Below are 20,206 nucleotides of genomic sequence, written 5' to 3'. Positions count from 1 at the left end.
ATTACCTCTTCCTCATTCTCACTATCGGAACTGACTAAAAATCTCCTTCTCTTTCGTCCTCTACGTACGTTCGAAACATTCTCTTCGTCCTCATCGGTGTTCGAGTCGGTCTCAAATAGATCATACTTTTCCGCATTGTCATTTTCAATATCAAAAATTTCCTGATCATCTTCGGTACACACTTCGTCAATATTATTTATTTTCTCCAATAATAAATTTACACTCTTCGAACGTCTTGACATTTTGGGAATGAATATTCAAGGGATAAAATAAAAACTAAAATATAAAAATGTAAATCAAGATGGATAAAAAAAATGAACAAAAGATAAGATGTGAAACTTACTACGGAGTATTGTTGGTTTGTTCACTTTTTTGAAATTGACGCTTATAACACGTGATACAATATAAAATAAAAGTAGAATAATAATAGAATAAAAATACAAAATAGTAAAAGACTGCCGAATATGCTCCTTGTAACTTTCGCGTTTTGATGCTCTCTGTTCAGGTCACAAGACTTTACCGATTTGAATTCGTGAGAAGACGTCTAGGCATCCCCTTCGGCTATGATTTTATTTATTTTACAGTCATAGTAGATAAGACGGTGTAAGAAAATCCGAGGTTCTGGACCGCTTCGTATACCAATCAGGCAAATAAACACCGCGAGGCCGACAGGCGAGCGAGAACTCTAAACACTTTGAAGTGCCGTAAAGCAGTCCCTGGATGGCACTTTTCGGCTAAAATCATGCCACAACTGCATTACCTTTCGTTTGTAACGACTTCATAGTTTCGGAATTGAGTCTTTGAAAGGATACTATTACAAAAAGATACAAATCGTTCTACCGGTCAAATGACCGGTCGTGGTAGGTAAGACAGACTACAAATTTTTCTCAGAAAATAAACAATAAAAAAAGAAGTGAATATTGAAAAATCTATTATACGCATATTTTAGGGAAAGTCGTGAAGTTAAAAGGCGATTCAATTACGTTGTATATAGGAAAAATTCTAATCGAAATTTTAAAAACGGTCATTTGACCGGTCGCGGTAGGAATAGTGCTAGTGATCTTTCACATTTTACTTTACAAACATTCCAAGAATGTCTACCCAAATTTTAAATTCGAAGAATATTCTAAATCTTTATTATTCCGAGCTGTAAAAAGTCGGAAAAATTCTGAGATACTTATTGAAGTCTCCAGTTTAATGTATAAGTGTTAGTGGAACGAAATGTTCAATCAATTTTACAATAAAAATGAAAACTCGAAGGCAGAAATGAACCCTTAGCACTCGAATGGCGACTGTAAGGCGCCACTAAAAATTTCTGTGGCATTATTCTAAATATTTTGTATATTATTAAATTTGTTTGTATTTAATAAATTACTAAACATGAAAAAAAATATAGAAGGAAAATATTCTAGGTCGGAAGAAAGGTTTCGTTTTGGAGTTAAAATAGCTTCGAGTGCAAAGGGTTAAATAAAGTCGCCTGGCCCTAAACCAGCCACAATGCCGGCCAAGGGATAATTTGCACCCAAAGAAATAAATTTGTTGTAAATTAATCGAAAATTAAAAATATTAGAACCTGTCGTTTTGACGGATCCCATACACCTAGTCTAACCTAGACTGCCGGATGTCTATGCAAATTCCAACTTTCATAAATTATTTTACAAAGATCAGTATAAGGAACAAGTCCGAAATATCAACTAGAATTTTACCTATGGTAAGAACAAAGTGGACGCAATAAATTGAATCTTCTCGAACGAGTTCGTGATTTATAGGGAGTGATCATGTTCATGTTCACGTTCATGGGGTTAGGACGGGGTTCGAATTGGGAAATCGGCCACTCGGTAGGTGGTCGCGTAGGTCGTCTCGTAGGAATTAGGTTAAACTACGAGCAATTATGACAGGATATGATTTAGCCTGGCTTTCTTAACCGTCAATTTCTGCGCTGTGCACGCCAACGGTTGTCCGCACGCCATTGCGTTGCCGGTCATGGCCGACCTTTGACACGTATACTTCGATGCTTCGTATTTTATTGTTCACGAGCTTCGACGGTACTGTACAAAAAGCAAATAATTCTACAATTTACATTTCATTAGAATTTCAGCGTATTCTTCAATGCTTCGTATTTCATTGTTTACGAGTTGCAACAGTCCAGTGAATACAGCGAAACATATTCAACGAGAAACAGAAAATGGAAATTATTTGTGAAAATTGTTTCGAAAAGCATTAATCTATCGGGTAAAATTGTTTTGCTGAGAAATTAATTATTAAAAATGCCTCTATTAGAGCAATGGATCATGTTTAACACTTTGATCGCCAAACTAGAAACCCCAAAAATTCCATAAAATCAAAGTAAGTTATTTAATGAAATAAAAATGGAAAAAAATTAAATGTATGATACTGAGAGGTCCAACAACTTTCTTGCATGTTACAGATCCTAATCAAATTTGGTACAATGAATATATCAACGTAAAAGGTCACATATGGGTGACGTGGCAGTCGACGTGTTAAGTATAGAAAGGATCGATTGATTGGATGGAATGCCAGGTATTAAATTTAGACAATGAATAAAAAATGTCTGCCTAATACTAAATCGATCATTAAATGACCGATTCTGGATTTTGTATTTCAATAAAAATGAATGAAATTCTTCACTTTTAAGTGTGAATATCGTAGTCAGACAAAATGTAACTAAACTCAATCTTGCCCTTTTGCTAAGACGCTACACCCACTGCCAGTTGGGCGGTGCATGTAGCCTTAAATAAATAAATGAATCATCGCCAGGGTAATCCGCAAACTGTCGGAATCGATCGAACGGAAGGAGACCGACGAAAGAGAAGAAAATCAGAAAATAGCCCGCTCGTATCGCCTGCACGGCATCGAATATTACCGGCGCAGAAATAGAGTGTCTAATTCGGAGTCAGAGGTCATTAATACACTCCGGGGACAATGTCGGCGAGCAGAAAAATCGTCGCTCGACCGTGGAAACGGCAGAAAATTCCTCAAGATTCCGAGCGCGTTGATCACGCTACACCTTTTAATAATAGATCTGTCGGCCGACGACCAGGCAGTCACGACGGGGAGAAAAAAAAAGAACAGATAAGTTTGCTGGACAAAAACAGCTGCTTTCCGATTTCACCGGTGACATCGGCGCCTCGATAACGAGCGTGCCCGAGCAAACAGACGTGGAAACAGATGTAACCGTAATCGTGGTTCAGCGTCACCGAGTTTATCGCTCGAAAATGCTTTCCAACGAGGTCCCCTTTCCTTCCGCCGCCTACTCGCTTTTCCGCGACGATTTTCACTGCTTTTGTATTTTTCCGAGCGGATGTTAGCAACCCCTACATTCTGCGAATTCGCGAGTTACTTGATTTCGCTTTCTAGATCGTTAGATCGGAGCTGTGTATGCATGCAGCATTCATAAGTGTCAGGACCGGTACGCATGACACATCGATACAGTGGTTACTCGATATATGTCCAAAACTCGGGTCCAGCCAGGGACATATATCGGCCAGGAGATACTATTCTTTGACCCACGCCGAACGTAGAAAGTGGGGATAATTCTGGGACTTTTATCGGCTAGGCATTTGGGACATGTATAGAGTAAAAACTGCAAACATTTATTCTATGAATCAGTAGAATTCTCAATTAATAAAGATATTAATTATTTCTTATCTCTTAGATTGATCTTAATGTTATTCCTGTGTGACACGAGCAGTATTTATTGACAAATAATAAATACTATATACTATCCAATTTCACATGATTTGGTCACCTGTACATTCGCTTGTCACGATGATGTGAATGAAGGCTCCTAAGTAAATTAATTAATCTTACCATCATGGGCTGTGCTGTATTTTCATTTATACATAAAGGATATTAGATGAAAATCAAAATTACTTGAATATACTCTCAGTTGACGTCAATGTAGGGAAAATTATGTTTAGTGCTTATGAATATTGAGCATTTATAGTACTGATATAGCTACAATGAATATACAATTTCGTTTGTCTCCGAGAGATAATAAATAATAACTTTTGCTGAACGGATCTGGAAATAAATAACGAAGCATACTGTCGCTTAAAAATGTCACTGGTTTTACATATTTTACTGTAAAAAAAGAAAAGCTAGCTAATTTCAGAATGTGTTTATTGAATTTTATTGTGATTAGATGTTTAGAAGAAATATCTTTTAGTTTGATAGGATAGAAGTGCGAGACAGTGAGATGACGTATACGTAACACCGGCTACCGTACGGCATTAATTGCATTAGAAAATAAATCAACTCCGTCATTGGGATTGTTAAAGCGCTTACATGTCCTGGATATTGGTTCGTTACTGTCCTATTCAGTTCTACACTGGCGAAGTGGGAAAATTTGAGGTTTTCTGAGCGGTCTAACTGAAACCCGAAATTGCAAGAGACATTTAGTATGCGAATTCAGTTCAGGTATCCGTTTATAAGTTTGAATGGGAATATAATATCTGTGATTAGTCTACGCCGCTTCGTACGTGTGCGTAATCATAACCGAACGCACAAAATCCAATTTGCATTAATTTAGAAAAGGTACTTTCAAGAAAATTTTACAAAAAAATATATTTATTTAAATGTCTCTAAAAAATGTATTAATTTCTACCTTCATATATTTCTCATTAAATTTTCACCATCTGCAATAACATCTATTTTTCACCCAAAGCAAGAAAATAACAGCAATACTAAAACAATCATATGTAAAACATCATTCACTTGAATTTATTATAAAATCCGAAAATATTTTATTTATCAAATTGTTTCATCTCATTCTGAATATTTCATACATTTCGACTAAAGCTCAACTAAGTTCTTAACTAGCACTTTACAGTTTCAAAAATAAAATGTAATTCATTATATTGACACCAAAATGGTGATTTCTATACAATAATACTTTATTGCTGTATGCTTGAATGTAGCGTTTTATAATATCCGTTGTGTGATATGCAAATTCCTGATCTTGTACTACGATAAACAAAGGTCTATTGTTGCATAATTGAATGTCGGTGAAACCGTTGGCTCGTCCGTTTCCCAAAAGAATTTTCCCCAGAAGGGTTCCGAGGGCGTGCACGTCTTCGCTGTTTAATCAGATGGTAGATTAGAAACTGCCCGTTTAGGCTGACACGCGCGGTCACGGCTTCAACGGTTTTAGGATTAATTATAGAAAGCGAGCGTCAGTGGTGTACGCATCATGAAACTGTCGTGCGAGAACCGGCGAAAGTCACGTGCGGCCAATTAGTATTTAAATGATCTCGTTTCCGCATACGTATGCAGGCTGGGACACGTAAAGTCGCCACCTTTCTATCAGTGTCGTTACATCGCGTGAAAGAACGACGTAAACAATGACTATGATTAAGAGGGTGTAAGCGGTTGAACTCTTACAAACCGAGTACACTTTCCGGATTTTTTACTGCTTGACGACTTAATAGAAAGTTTTTTTTTTGTGTTAGACTAATGAGGTTGAGCTCCAAAAATAATCTCTTTCTAAAAGTTGTAAGCATAGAAATGGAATTTTTGTTTATTAAAACGGTAATAATAACCCATTCGAGATTGTTGAAAATTTTGAAAAATTAATAAAGTTATATTATGTTAGATTATGTTACATATATTTTTAAGAGAACCCCCTCTTTCCCTCTTTATAACTAAAAATTGTAGAATCAGATTGAAAAAACTTGAAAATAATTTAAAGTTTAAGTAATTTTTCATATAAGAGCTGAACTGTCATTGAACTCGTTCTGTTCGTAAAATAATTTGGAAACATTTACATTTTTCTGTCAATTAAATTATTTAAAAAATTTTTCCTGTTGTCAAAAGTAACACTGAATTTATATACCATTTTGAAGGTGCTATTGCGGTGGCTTGGAATTGGTGGTAGTAGTTTATTATAGTAAACCCGTGTTTACTGGTGACTTAGGGGTGTCTATCGAATTCATAAATCACCCATTACCGCGCCACTCCCATAACGACTCGAACAACATAAAATACGATAGTGATCTGCATTAGTTCACGGTATCACCAATTAACCTGACGCTCGAGCTTTTGCCAAATGCGTCAATATTGATTCAAACGCGCTTCAATTATACCTGCCATTCAACTGGCCAACATTGCCGATCGATTGTAAAAAAGATTGAAAGAAAAACCGTAACGAAACAGCAGAATCTAAGAGAATCCACACGCAACAGTATTTATCGTCCAAATTAAAAAAATTATTTCCCCGTTTAGTTCGGATAATCGAGGTTCCACCAATATTTTACTGTCCAGCAACGTCTGAGGCAACTCCACAGTTCCATCGATTCAAAAACCGTGCCTCTTCCCACCCGATCCGAACTACCCTAAACGATCGAGACTGCCAAGAATCAGGATTACGATTGCCGAAATGTCACTATCCCGAGAGACACGACATTTCCACGGTAATGAACCCGATCAAGGTCACGCGTATTCAGGGGTTGGACGGTCCAACGAATTCTTTGGCCATTGTGGGACCCACGTGAGCACGATTCCGCCCTGAAGATGCACCCCCGGTGTCTCTCGCTTTGTAACTGATCGATCGTCCCTCTCGTCTTAAATCTCGTTGCTCGCGTTTTTTCTCGTCTTCGGCCGATCTCCCCTTGGGCCGGAGCCTTTGCAGCTCGGATAGCCGACTTTCTCGGCAGTGGTCGGCCGATTGCGCACGCACACCGCACCAGTGTCAGATTAAATTCGAAACGGCCTGTAAAGCATTACCGAGACACGTTGTGTTTTGTGTAGTTTCGAATACGTGTAGCGCAGAGTGCGCCGCGGGGTCAACGACCCGTCTACGTTGTGGAGCACACGGACACACGGGCCACACAGGGGCGTGCATGCACCACGCACACACGGGCACACACGCGTGCACACGTAGATGCATAGATACGTACGTAGGTGTGCACGTGCGCGGGTAACCATCACACCTACATCGAGAGCCAATATCACCATGCACCTCCACCAGATGGAGCTGAATCTCCAACCGCCCCCGCCTTCACCCGCGCGCCGCGCCGCGCCGTGCTCCTCTTTTCGCTGTGCGCGAGAATCTAGCCTAGACCATGCAGACCAATGCATACAACACCGGACGGCCCGGCATAATATTCCTAACGAATTCCAAAGGCCGAACAAACGTCACGTGGCGTTGCAATAATTGAGCAGACGCGAACGCCGCGCCGCGCCGCGCCGCTGTTACTCGGCGCACACTCTTTTTCCGATTATCGCTTGTTTAGCGTACACCGACCGGCGTCTTTGTGCATCGGCGATGCTCTGCTGCAATGGTCTCGTACCTATTCGCTGCGGTCAATGAATCAACCGCATTTTTCTGAACAGCAGAAATATTTGTTTTAGCCGATTCGGTCAGATGAGGTTCATCCCCTACGCGAAGGGTGGTTCAAAGTTACAGAAAACATATTTTGGCTGCAAAACGTGTTATATAGAATAAAAGTTGTACTGTAGAAGCGATTAGGTTCGTCGATACTAACAAAATTCTCAATCATTGTTTCAAATACACTTTTTGTAAACAGCAGAAAAACTCATTTTAGTTGATTCGATTAAAGAAAACTCATCCCCCTTTTCAAAGGTTGTGTTAAGTTATAGAAAAAAAATGTCACTGCGGTAGGGACAGGTATTAGGCTCATCAACATCAACAAAGTTGTCAATCACAAATACACACATTTTTCTGAACAGTAGAAATATTTGTTTTAAATGATTCGGTCAGATGAGGTTCATCCCCTACATGAAGGGTGGTTCAAAGTTACAGAAAACATATTTTGGCTGCAAAACGTGTTATGTAGAATAGAAATTGTACTGTAGAAGCGATTACGTTCTTCGATATTAACAAAGTTCTCAATTATTGTTTCAAATACATTTTTTGTATACAGCAGAAAAGCTCATTTTAGTTGATTCGGTTAAAGAAAACTCATCCCCATTTCAAAGGTGGTTTTAAGTTACAGAAATAAAAATGTCACTGCGGTAGGGACAGGTATTAGGCTCATCAACATCAACAAAGTTGTCAATCACAAATACACACATTTTTGTGAGCAGCATCTGTCCCTCATTTTCTTAATTTTGCATTTATTCTGCCGTGGCAAAGTGGCACACGATTGAACGATCAATGGAATGAAGTCAGGAGAAATTAGTGGGCGTTCTTCGGTGCGTAAAAATTGCATTAGAAATATTTCTGTTGCAGATGCGCCCGCATTTCGGAGATCTACATAATTGGGCAACGCTGCTTCTTCCGGACATGTGCTTTTTTGCCGCCTGCTTCGTCGAGCCTCTGCATTCAAACCCGTTCCCGAACATCGGGACGATTTTAGCTTGATCGGGTTTCGAGGGTGGAATTATTTTTAGGTAAAGGTATATCGGGTACGTGGTTCTGGCCCTAGACACGCGGTTAGGGAAAACTGTTCCGAAGGAGAAACTGTTTTTCCGTCGGAATTGCCGTGGAAATTTGTATCTCTGTGTCATGGGTCCATGGAGAATCTGTTCCGATGGAATTTCCGCAGGTGATACGGCAACGCTGCGGTTTGCGAGTAATTGATAAAATTTTAAGCGGTGACCTCGTGCTATTTTTTCGCTGTCCTGCGACGAGAAAACTTTATGGGGCAGCGAGCATTTTTATGCGGGGTGAATTGCTGGTGTCGTTATCTTTTTCGGACATTGTTTGTCATGGTTTCAGTAACCTGTTTGGCGTGAGATGTTGTGTGGATTTACTCGTTTGTAAGAATTGCCATATTCCACTTCAAGGAAAATTCGTGTTTCCTATGGTATGCTTTATCATCGGTTCGGATAATCGAGGTTCCGCGAATTAAGCCAGTAAATGTGATCCAAATTGCGTCGTGTTTGGTATCATTTTAATCAGAAAAATGCCACAAATGTAAAGGCTTACTACAAAAAATAATAAAAAAATATTGTCAAGGGGTGCATTGCTATAACTTCTACAGTCACAAATTAAAAAAGTCTATTTTTCCGTGCACCTATACAGATCGCGTTAGCAATCCTCCCCTCCCCCCAAATGTACTTACACTAGCAACGGGAGCATTCAAACTAACATTCGAAAAGCGTGGCAAAGCGTGAAATCTCTGTCGTTCGAATGATCACGAGCGGCAGTGCGCAGTGCGCAAGGGAGAATGGCCCATCGAATTTGGCACGCCCTATACGGCATCGCGCGATAAAGTAATTCGCTGTTCAATAACGCGTGAGGCATGTACAAAATACGCGGAAGCGTGCGGAGAGCAGTCGCAGGATTCGCTAGGTGTCGAAGAGCGCATCGGTTGCATCCGCGCGGATGCACGGCGAACACAGTAATTATTTCTGGCTGCGTATGAACTTTTCTCGACTCCGTGACGGACCGATGAAAACTAACCCGTGTACCCGGCCGTGTTCACCCTCGCGTTCGCGAACCCCTCGTTTCTCGCCCGTGGATGGAACATCGTCGAACAGGGTCGAATGCGTGCACAATCGAGCAATTATAAACATTATTCGTATTGCGCCGCGCTGACCCATCGTGGAAGCCCAGGAAGCGAAATACATAAGCGTTGCACACGTTACATCGGCCGGATCCTCGCAGGCCGCGACTACTTCGAAGTTTCATACCAAGCAGCAAGCATATTCGTTGCGTGCTGGTCCGCGTGCTCATTATTTCCTTTATTTTTTCTAGCACGCGAACTCTACCGACAATCAGTTTTACCTGACTGCAGTTCCCTGTGCGCCTACTGAACGTGCTGCTGTCTGAAAATGCATATCGAGTTTTAACCCAATTCTCGTTTTCGTAGCCCTTTGCGGACGAATGTTGCCGCTGGTTCAGTAAAAAGTTATTATTCTTGAAATATTGTTGACTATGGTAAGGTTGAAATATGGTAACTGGTTTTTCAAAAATTCCGTCCGACAAATTAAAAAGGGTAAAACTCTGTTAAAAAGTTAAAAGGGTTAAAAGACTCGGTTAAAAAGGGTAAAACTCTCGCAATAAATGCAATGAATCATTACACAAATATACAAAAATCGACATCTCCGACACTGAGCACACATTCCCTGGAAACAAAATTGCCAGCGTATGAAACTGTTTATTTTTAATACTGTTTTCAACAAGTAATATTTTCACTGAAAACAATAATGTACAACAGATAATCGTCAACAGTATTATAGAGTATTTTACACGTGAGGAGTACTGCGTTTTTAATATTTCACAGCAGACGTCCCCGGGAAGCCCCACCCCTAATCCCCAAAGGGTTAATGACCCTTGTCACAATTTTCTTCCGGTTACGAAAACGTTTATACAACCCTTATCTCCACAACTACCTAACTTTACATCGACCATCGTTCGAATAATTCGATGGCGCACGCTACACGAAACGTACAAATACTTTATTAGTCACACGAAACGGGTCTTAGGGGACACGGCAGATCGGTCCTATTTTATTGACACTTTCGTTACATTCGTACGCAGCGGGTACGTTCTTCTCCACGAGGCTGCTCGCGAAGATTCGAGCCGGACCAATACACCGGACAGCTACAACTATGTTCTACACCCCAACGGTGCCATTACGACCTCGCGCGAAAGCACCCCTTTCCGAGCGAACGTCAATGGCACAACGGAAAGCCGTTCCCGTGTAGAATTCATTAGAGCAGAAGATTTGCTCTCGTATCGTTAGAGCCCAGGTCCTTGACCTGTCCCAGTCCACCTCGTCCGTCAACACGCTCGCGAGCACAGCCCTTCCGCGAGTTCCTTTTCCTCGACGCACGTCCATATCGATCGTGGTGCCATTAAGGCGCATCCCGTTGTTCGTCGATACCAAAAAAAAAATGAAAAAAAGAAAAATGCAACGAAATCAGAAAAACCAAAAGAAGTAAAGGAGTATCCTCGTCGAAGCGAATTCCCGAGCAAACGACTGTCGAACTTGTCGTCGAGCAAAATTTCGGATTGTCACTCGCGAAAAGCACGTTGCGACGACCTGGAGGCCGCATATCTGTGTCTTGCGTATAGCCGAAAAGCGACGAGGCTCGTCGGAGACGCACGAACGGAGTCCGTCGTCGACGGAGAGAGCGACGGCGGCGCGGCGCGGCTCGGGTTCGCAAGCGCGAAAAGCAGACGGGAAGCTCGACGAGAGAGGTCGAGCGACGAAGAGGAAGCGAGGAAGAAGACGAGGAGAGAGGGCGGGCTCTGAAAATCGACTGGTCGTCGTCGTCGTGCACATTCGTCGCGTTTTCACGGTCAGGCTTTATCGATCGTGGAAGGAGGGCGAAGGAGCGGAAGGAAAGGAGTTTCGGAGTGCATCGAAAGGGCGTTGAACCCGGCCTTTCGGCAGTCGCGCGGCGCCCATAATGTAACGATTGTGTCGTGTACCCGCCTCGGCCCGACCCGGCCCGGCGATCTCTCTCTCTCTCTCTCTCGTAAAGCTGTTTTAACGACCCAGCACTGACCAACTGAAATTTTTATCCCCCCCCCCCCCCAACGGTGATCTTAATGAGGCCGGTCCACGTGTTCCTTTGCCGTTTTCTTTTTTCCTCGTCCTCCATCCTCCTCCTCGTGGCTCTTTCTGATGACGCGCGACGGCGGCTCGTCTCTCATGGCGTGTCTCGTTGGCGTAGGTCCGAAATGTCGTGCTCTCACCCCGGGACGGACGCTCGCGCTCCGTGCACCACGTGTTTCATAATTGGTCCGATCATTTTCGCACGACCGACGCGACGCCGTGTTTACGGCAGGTGAAACTCGAGTCACGGGCGTGATCGTTATCGCCCGGCGCAGCCTTTCGTCGACTCGTGCCAGACGTCTCGGGACGCCGGCTCTATGGGGCATGCTCCACGGTGGACGCGACAGAATAGAAACGCTTTCCGAGCTTGCGAAAATACGGGGACTGACGGCGCAAGGTCTGTCATGGTCTAGCGGCAACGTGATCTGAACAGACTGGACGCGATAGTGACCTTGAGCTGGCGAACGTATTAGAGTCAATGATAAATATGTCTGTGAACAGGTCTTCCAGGCCGAAAGACAATGTCGTGGACGGCGATGTTATGTTTTTGCTTATAGTGATTACAGGTACCTATTCCATTCGTGTTTCTTCAGACTTGCACCATAGAGCAGGGAGGATAGCTCAAATGACTATAAACATATTCCGGGTGTCTCCTTCCGGAAACCAGGTTAGAGCAATGTAAAAATAGAATGGAGAACGTGATTAACTAAGTCTTCTGGGCCAAGAGAAAATGTCATAGACAGTGACATTGCGATTTGTTTCACACTTGCAAGAGGCCATGAATTCCAGATTTCTTCTTAACACGTTGATCGCCATGTCACCCGTATGTGGGTGACGGAATTATTTCTACAGGCTTTTAACGCTAGAACGACCGGAGCAGTCAAAATGACTGCTTCCTAATTTTTTCTTTTACAATTACTGAAATTGTAGAAATGTTTTAATGAACCTCTTCATTGAAGCACATATTACATTAAAAGTTGTATGAAGTCTGAATGGGCACAGTCTTGTCACTGTTACAAAGCAATATACGTCAGTCGCATTTATTGCTCGGTCGTTCTAGTGTTAAATGAATTTTTACGTTAATATATTCATCGTACCAAATTTGATTAGGATCTGTAAAATGCAAGAAAGTTGGGGGACTACTCAATGTCATACATGTAATTTTTTTCAATTCTTATCTCATTAAATAACTTACTTTGATCATATGGCTTTTTGAGGTTTCTAGCATGGCAGTCAAAATGTTAACAGATTACAGTGAATCGAAAAGGTCGCAAGGATAGTTTTCCGGGGGTGGAATAGAGGGTGGGTCGACCGCAAGAAAGCCTAGGGCCCGCGAGCCCCGACATGCGGCCCTGCGTGTGCGGGGAGCAAGCTTAGAGGATGACAAGACTGTCGATGAAGCGGTGAGATGACTACGAGCGCGTGCATTGTTTCAAGACGACCGCTAATCGTTATTATTAGGTAGCCCTTTTCGGAATTCTAGGGTTCTTGGTGGTTTTTCCGTGCATCCCTAGGGAGCACACGGGGAGCCTCCAACGTGGGGTGGGACAGAGAAAGAGACACGCCGCGTGTATACGTGAGAGAGAGAGAGGGAACGGAGAAGAGAGGGGAGACGCATGTGCGAGCAACAACGATATATTTCGGTGCAGCGCTCCATACACCGCGTGGAGGTCAATGCCCGTCCTTACTCCGACCCAAGGAAGAAGCGGGAGGGCGGGCGAGGAGGGAAAGAGGGGCGTGGAGGTCGGGGAAGAGAGACAGAGGGCAAGCACTGAGCGGAAAAAATGAACAAACAGTCAGAAAGAGCTGAAAAGGGACACGCGGAGTGTCCCTACGTCACCGTCCTCCTTCTTCTTCGTCGTCGTTTTTTTTTTCACTATGTTTCCTGTTAACTTTCACGTTAATTGATGATCCGAGATTCCTGCTTGAACACCTCGTCGAGATTTGTACTGTCCGATCCAGGTGCAGTTATCGTGGAAATTTCAAATTTTCGCTTTACCAGTTCAAAATCTTTTCCGAAGATGTACTGTCCGTCGAAAATGTCTCCAACAACTATATTTTAACCCTCATGTCAGCATGAAATTTTCGGATGAAAAAAAAAGAAAAGGGGATGATAGCGATTTTCTTATTTCGAAATAAAAAGCGTCGGCTTATATTGGAATAAAATTGTGAATATCGATAAAGGTCAGTGCGACGACTTTTCGGGCTCGAAAATATAAAAGTGGTTCCATTCACCGCAAATTCACCCCCAGAGTAATAATATTCGCACAAAGCGCGCGATGGACTGTCTAGCAGCGCGCCACTAATTTTGTATAAAGGTATTTCTACGTTGCCGTGCATGTCTACCAGTCTGTCACTCGTTTATTTTCGGTGCCGATTATGCAAACTTCTGACACATTGCCAATCGCTGGCTGGGTGATTCACGGGGCCACCAGAATTATTCTTCGTAACCGGAAATCTACACGATACACGTGGCGCTGGGGAAGTTACGAGGATCGTTTGAACTTTTGTTCATTTCCACCCGGAAACCTTGCCATTGATCTTTTTCCACAAACTCTTTGGAAATTTATGAAGTCTAATTAATGTTCTTCCTGTTCTGGCCTCTGTTTTTCTGCTGTTCTGCCGCGCTTTGTACGGTACACCTCAAAAATACGAAGTAACCTCAACTATTTATTAATCATTCCGATAGGAATAGTTCCAGACATATTCGGACATTTAGTGACGTTAATTAATTAGATTCTGTTAATCGCTTAGTGACTATTGTACCTCACAGATTAGAGTTCAGATTAGAGTATCAATTTAAATCGGACGACTGGGGTGCAGAAGTTCTGAACTATAGTGTAGCAGATACTCCTGAATGATTCATGAATTGGGGTTGTAGTCTCGGTGAAGCTAAATCTGAACGATAAACCTAAATGTTCGTCGCGGTAAATTCGTTACACATCAATATCAAATTTTAAAGATCACTGAATTTGTACTTCGCTCAAATTAAAAAAATTCTGAGTTTCATTCAAAAATAGACTATTGAATCTTCCCCGTATCTTGAGGGTATAATGTGTGATTTGTAATGTAAAAATTGCAATAACATTCCTAGAAACCATTTCAAAGTGAACAATTCTTTCGCTCGGAAATGATGAAAGTATCCATTCTTTCTGTGATAGTACCGTTTATATTGCTATCAGTGGACTTTGTACGGGGGAGGGGGGGGGACATTTTGGCCCCTGGATCAAAAGGACGAGGGTCACGTACTAGACTGGACACTCGTGCAACATTGATCAGACATTACGACCACTGTCGTTGGCTCGGGATATACGATTACAGTCGTGCCGAATGTACTCGTTCTGTCGTGTGTAATCGTACGATCGGAGTATTTGTACATATGGTCCTTCTCTGCCATCCGACGGAATAAATGTGTACTGGCACGGATCTACGTGTCAGCGGAGAATCAGCCACCGTAAGTATGAATAGAATGTTTAGTCAAAGATAACAATGAACGTTCGTGCAGAAATTTCTGTCTTCCGCATAGAATTGTATTCAATTTATTCCAAATTTTAGCCGTTCAATGAACTTTCACTTTTTCGGAAATTTGGTCGAGAATTGTTCAAAATTACTTAAGAGAAGCGGTCCAGAAATTTTTTTTCCATTCAGAATTTTATTCAATTATTTTCGGACAATAAACGCAATTTTAACTGTTCAGTAAGTTTTCATTTTCCCGGAAATTCGGTCGAACGCTGAGAAATTGTTTAAAATTAATTAAGCGAAGCAGTTCTCGTACAGAAATTTTTTCATTCGGAATTGTATTCAATTATTAGCGGAACAATAAACGAAATTTTAACTATTCAATGTGCTTCGGAAATTTGGACGAGCGGTAAGAACATGTTTCAAATTAATTGGACAAAGTGGTCTTTATTCAGAAATGTGTTCTTTCTATTCAGAATTGCATGAAATTGTTATAAAATAAATGTAATTGCAACTGTTCAATAAGTTTTTATTTTCTGTTTTTTGAAATCCGGTCTCACGCCAAAGAATTGTTGAAAATTAATTGGACGAAGTAGTCTCGGTTCATGAATTCGCAAATCGCGTTCACGAATCTTTTCAACTTTTATTGGACCACGTAACTTTTTATTCCACTTTCAGAACTGAAACTTATTCGAAACTTAAAGCATTACTTTTTAAGTGTGCGAAACAACTTTTGATGGTTCTAATCTTTTCGTTTCTGTTGAGATCTGACTTAATTAGATTTGATTAATACATAACGTACGAACCAACCTCGAGTAAAAAATTGGAAAAACTAAATCGCTACGGTTCAAACAAATTAATCTGAGAAAATTGATTTACACTGATTGGCTTGAAAAAAAATTTGCAATTATAATTGTTTTCGCAGGTCCAACGGGCCCAACAAACGTGTCAAAGTGTTAGCAATAGTCGGCTCGGAAGGACGGAGCATGATCGAAGGACGTACCTGTGCAAATTTTTGTTCTAATTGATCGTGGAAGGTAGAAAAGGTGGTCTTGGATGAGGAACAGGGAGATTTTGCAATTCTAAAAGATCGCGGCGAACGATAAAGAGAAAGGGTAGTGCATGGCGTGCGATGGGGACGGGGAAGGAAAAAACGGAAGAAAGGTTGCGTTGGTTCACCGTGTCACTGGGTTAATGGTGGCGATAAATGAGACCGCGGCCGATAGGTCTGTACAGATGTCACCGGTGTAACCGCTTAAATATGTCCGTTTCTATTTAGATTAGCACGCCCACATCGGATCCTCCTTTCGTTCTTGCTTTCCTTTTAATCCGACACGTTTCAATGCCAAACCCTGCTCTCCGGCTTCCTTTTTAACTTCCGGTTGCTCTGCAAATTCAATCTGGCTGGCATAGAGCATCGCCGAACCGGACTTAATCTTCACGGTGCGAGAATAAATGCAATAACTAGGCTAACTCGCCATTTCAATCGGCAAGCTGAAATTATGAAAGAAAAGACACTTTGGACTTTAAAATTTTGATTTGCTCCTGCAAGCAAGAAACCCAAAAAATGAAAGATGATAAAAGTCATGGATTATTAGTACAATATAATACTACTTTCAATCATTTTCTAACGTGGAAGACTTGAAAAATAAATTCCGGTAATAAATGAGTTACAAAAATTGTTGCAGTTCTTGTCTATTATGAGCCAAGCATAAGCAGGCTGTTCGCGACAGTAAACGGATCCCTAACAAAGCGCAGGTATACGAGAATAAAATATGGCGTTGTCGTTGCCGTCCCCCACCCTTCACACGAAACTGAATTTACACGATTTGTTCAGTCCGGTCAACTCCAACGATTTCTTCATAAGTACACAACGGTTGCCCGATGCGATTATTTAGTAGCTTATCGTCCGTCAGCCATCGTCGCAGCCCGATACCGAATCCTCAAACATTTGCGTGTAATCGTATTGATTTTCTATTTGCTTTGCCGAGCCAACCTGACTGCGAATACGGTGCACCTCTCGCCCCGATAGCTATCGAAGGAACTTCGAAATTCACCGGTCGATCCAAGTAAACTATTGTGTCCGGCGTTCGCGTCTGCACCGGGCCAATTGACGCCGGAAGTTGTAATTCCCGTGGAACATTCGCGACGGAATTTCGACTTTGAGAATTACCTCCGCCGACGTCCCGCTCGAAAAACTTCGTTATACCCCCATTGGATTGACCCTGTGCCGTTGGTGCTGGTAGAAAATTTATACTAATTTGCGTTTCCCGAAAATTATTTAAATGCACTGATCCAGGTACAATTTTCTACACTGTTACTTTACTTCTTAAAAATTCCTCGTTATCGACAAGAAAGTAATATCTTAGCAAAGCTTTTTTGTTTTTCTTTAATTATTTGTTTATGAAACTTTAGCAATATATTTGTGATATTTTTATGATTAAAATGAGACCAAACACGGTACAATTTGGATCAAAGTTACTTGTTTAATCCACGATTTAATAATAATATTTAAGAAGATTAAATCTTTACGGATTTGTACAATAATTCATGTTGCACGTGGTCTACTTCAGTTTGAACTGTTTACATGGAACACATATTTGGATAATGAAAAATTAAAATATTGCCGGTTCGGATAATCGAGGCTCTACTATATAGTGGATTGAATAACTAAATGTAATCCAAATTGCACCGTGTTTGGACTCGTTTTAATCGGAAAAATGTCGCAAGTATGTTGGTCTAAGTTGTTAACTTGTCTTTCTGGTACGTACTGTTCTCAAACAAAATATTTGTCATGAATACTTCGTAATAAAATAATAAGACATCACAATTAACCCTTAGCACTCGAATGGCGACTGTAAGGTGCCACTAAAAATTGCTGTATCATTACTCAAAATATTTTTTATTAAATTTGTTTGTATTTAAAAAATTACTAAACACTTCAGTATTGTACGAGTAAGTTGCACCATTTTCGTATGTATAACATGAAACAAATATATATAGAAGGGAAATATTCTAGGTCGGACGAAATGTTTCGTTTTGGTGTAAAAATAGCTTCGAGTGCAAAGGGTTAAATGTTGATTGTTTCGACGTTTATCAATTTATCACGGGGCTCTACTACTTTGACCACAAAAATGTATGTTGACATTCTTCAGATTGCGTACAAAGTACATTTCACATCGTCATAGCTCAAGGAGAAATTTAAGTGGCCACTTTTATAACCCTGTAATCGTGAAAAAATCCCGATTCCTCGGAGGAGCAGATTGCGAAATTAGTATAGTCGGACGTCATCGAGCGCCACTCTTCCGGATCTCTTAGCCGAACGCGGAAGAGAATCTCGAGGCGAGTTCGCGTTACCGCGTGAAACAGGAAGCGTGGTGTCGAGCGACGGCTCGTGTCGACTTCCAAATTTTTCCTCGGCTCAGCGATGATCGTTCTCATGAAAGATTTAACGACGTGCCGGGGCGTCAAAGGCGGCTCTCGTCTACAAATTTGAACATGATCTCGCCCGGCCTTGAGAAAAACAGGTTGCTCCGCCCGAAAGAAAAGCGCTCCGCACCAACTCTTGCTGGTCCCCGCTCCGCTCTGCTCGGCTCCGTGCATCGCGGCGTTTCTCCGCGAAACTATTTTCGAACTTACGACTTGTTAGGTCCCCGGTGGAAACCGGGATTAGGAAGCCTTAGCCGAGAATGAATTATGAAGCCGCACCGTCCGGAACGAGGAAACGTCCGTCCGTGGTGTATCTCGAACCGTTTTACATTGTTTCCTCGTGTCCGCTCCTTTTTCTTTTCTTATTTCGTCCTCCGCCCCACGGTCTTTATTCGATTTGTCATTGTTTGCGCTGCCCGCCAGATAGGATTCGGCGCGTCGCGATTACCGCCCCCGAGGGAATTGCATTTAAATTTTCTCTTTCGCGCGCACGCGATCAACGGCCCGTTTAGATCTCTGATTTACGACGCGAGCGCGCTCGTCTTCTTCGCCGAACGCAGCCGACTCTGTTGCGTTCCTTTCCGAGGGGATGATTTAACGTTCGATGGGTAATTAATATTGATGCTGGGAATAATGAAACGCCGTGCATTACGCCGATTGCCGCGAGTTATTTTTGCGCGGTTTTTAACGCGCGTGTGTGCGCGCGACAACAATGGGGGATAAGAACTTTGATCTCTTGCAATGAAATCTCCGTTGTTCAGTCGAGAAAGAGTTTTGTCTACGTATCGAATAAACAGAAAGAAAAATATAAACTAGGGATCAGAAGAGTCACTTTTTAATCGCGTCTACTTGAGACAGGAATTTTTATGAAAATGTTTTAACACTAGAATTGTCAATAAAAATAAATGAACACAAGATCTTGAAATGAAGAAAATAAAGTATCGAAATAATTTGTGATGACAATTATTAGGTAAAACACCAAACTGTAATGACGTTAGAAGAACTTAAAATATTGTTGTACTCTGAAGAAAAAACACGTTTTTATTTAACTTCTTCAACTGACTCAGAAAGTTCTTATTTTACATAGCGATCATCAATCTGTTCATTAATATTAAAATAATTCTCAGTCTTGCCAGCGTCATGGAGACATATTCCAGGAGAGATATTCTAGCCGTGTTATGTTTACACTACCTGATCGTCCGAGACCTCTCGAGCTTCGTATACCCCGCGGTAGTGGGGATAATTCCGCGACGTTTATCATCGAGGCCGTGGCGACATATATAGAGAAATCACTGTAACTGTCAGAGAGATAGAAGTACGTTCCGACGGTAGTTTGTAACAGTGGGCTTGTGTTCGCCGGGCCTTTATAGATAGCAATTTCCCGAACAAAGAAACGGCGATTATCGGGGAGCAGTCGTGACATGCCGGTAGCCGCACGGCACCAGGAAGCGAGCCGCTAAACTCCTCCGGTTGCGGTGCACTTGCAATCATCTCGCTGCCTAGCCACTTTCACTAGTGACCTACTGTTACGACAACCTGGCTCGTCGGTGACGCGGCACCTTCCTCGTCGGTCTGTCTGTCTGTGTGTGTGTGTGTGTGTTTGCGTGTGCGTGTGTGCGCGCGCTCGGGCTCGTTCACCCTATGCGTGTGACAGCAATTGCACGCCGCGGCCTATTCGCGATTCGTCTGCACGCACGCGGAACCGTTGGAACATCATCACGCCAACATCATCAACGAGAGCACGCGACGAAGAGAAGACTCGCCGATCCTCCGGAGGAGACTGATCTTTCACGCTCCATGTGACCGCTACGATCTTCAACGATCGC

The sequence above is a fragment of the Halictus rubicundus genome, chromosome 12 (genome assembly GCF_050948215.1).
Source record: "Halictus rubicundus isolate RS-2024b chromosome 12, iyHalRubi1_principal, whole genome shotgun sequence".
Classification (NCBI taxonomy): Eukaryota; Metazoa; Arthropoda; class Insecta; order Hymenoptera; family Halictidae; genus Halictus; species Halictus rubicundus.
This window is presented reverse-complemented; position numbering follows the sequence as displayed.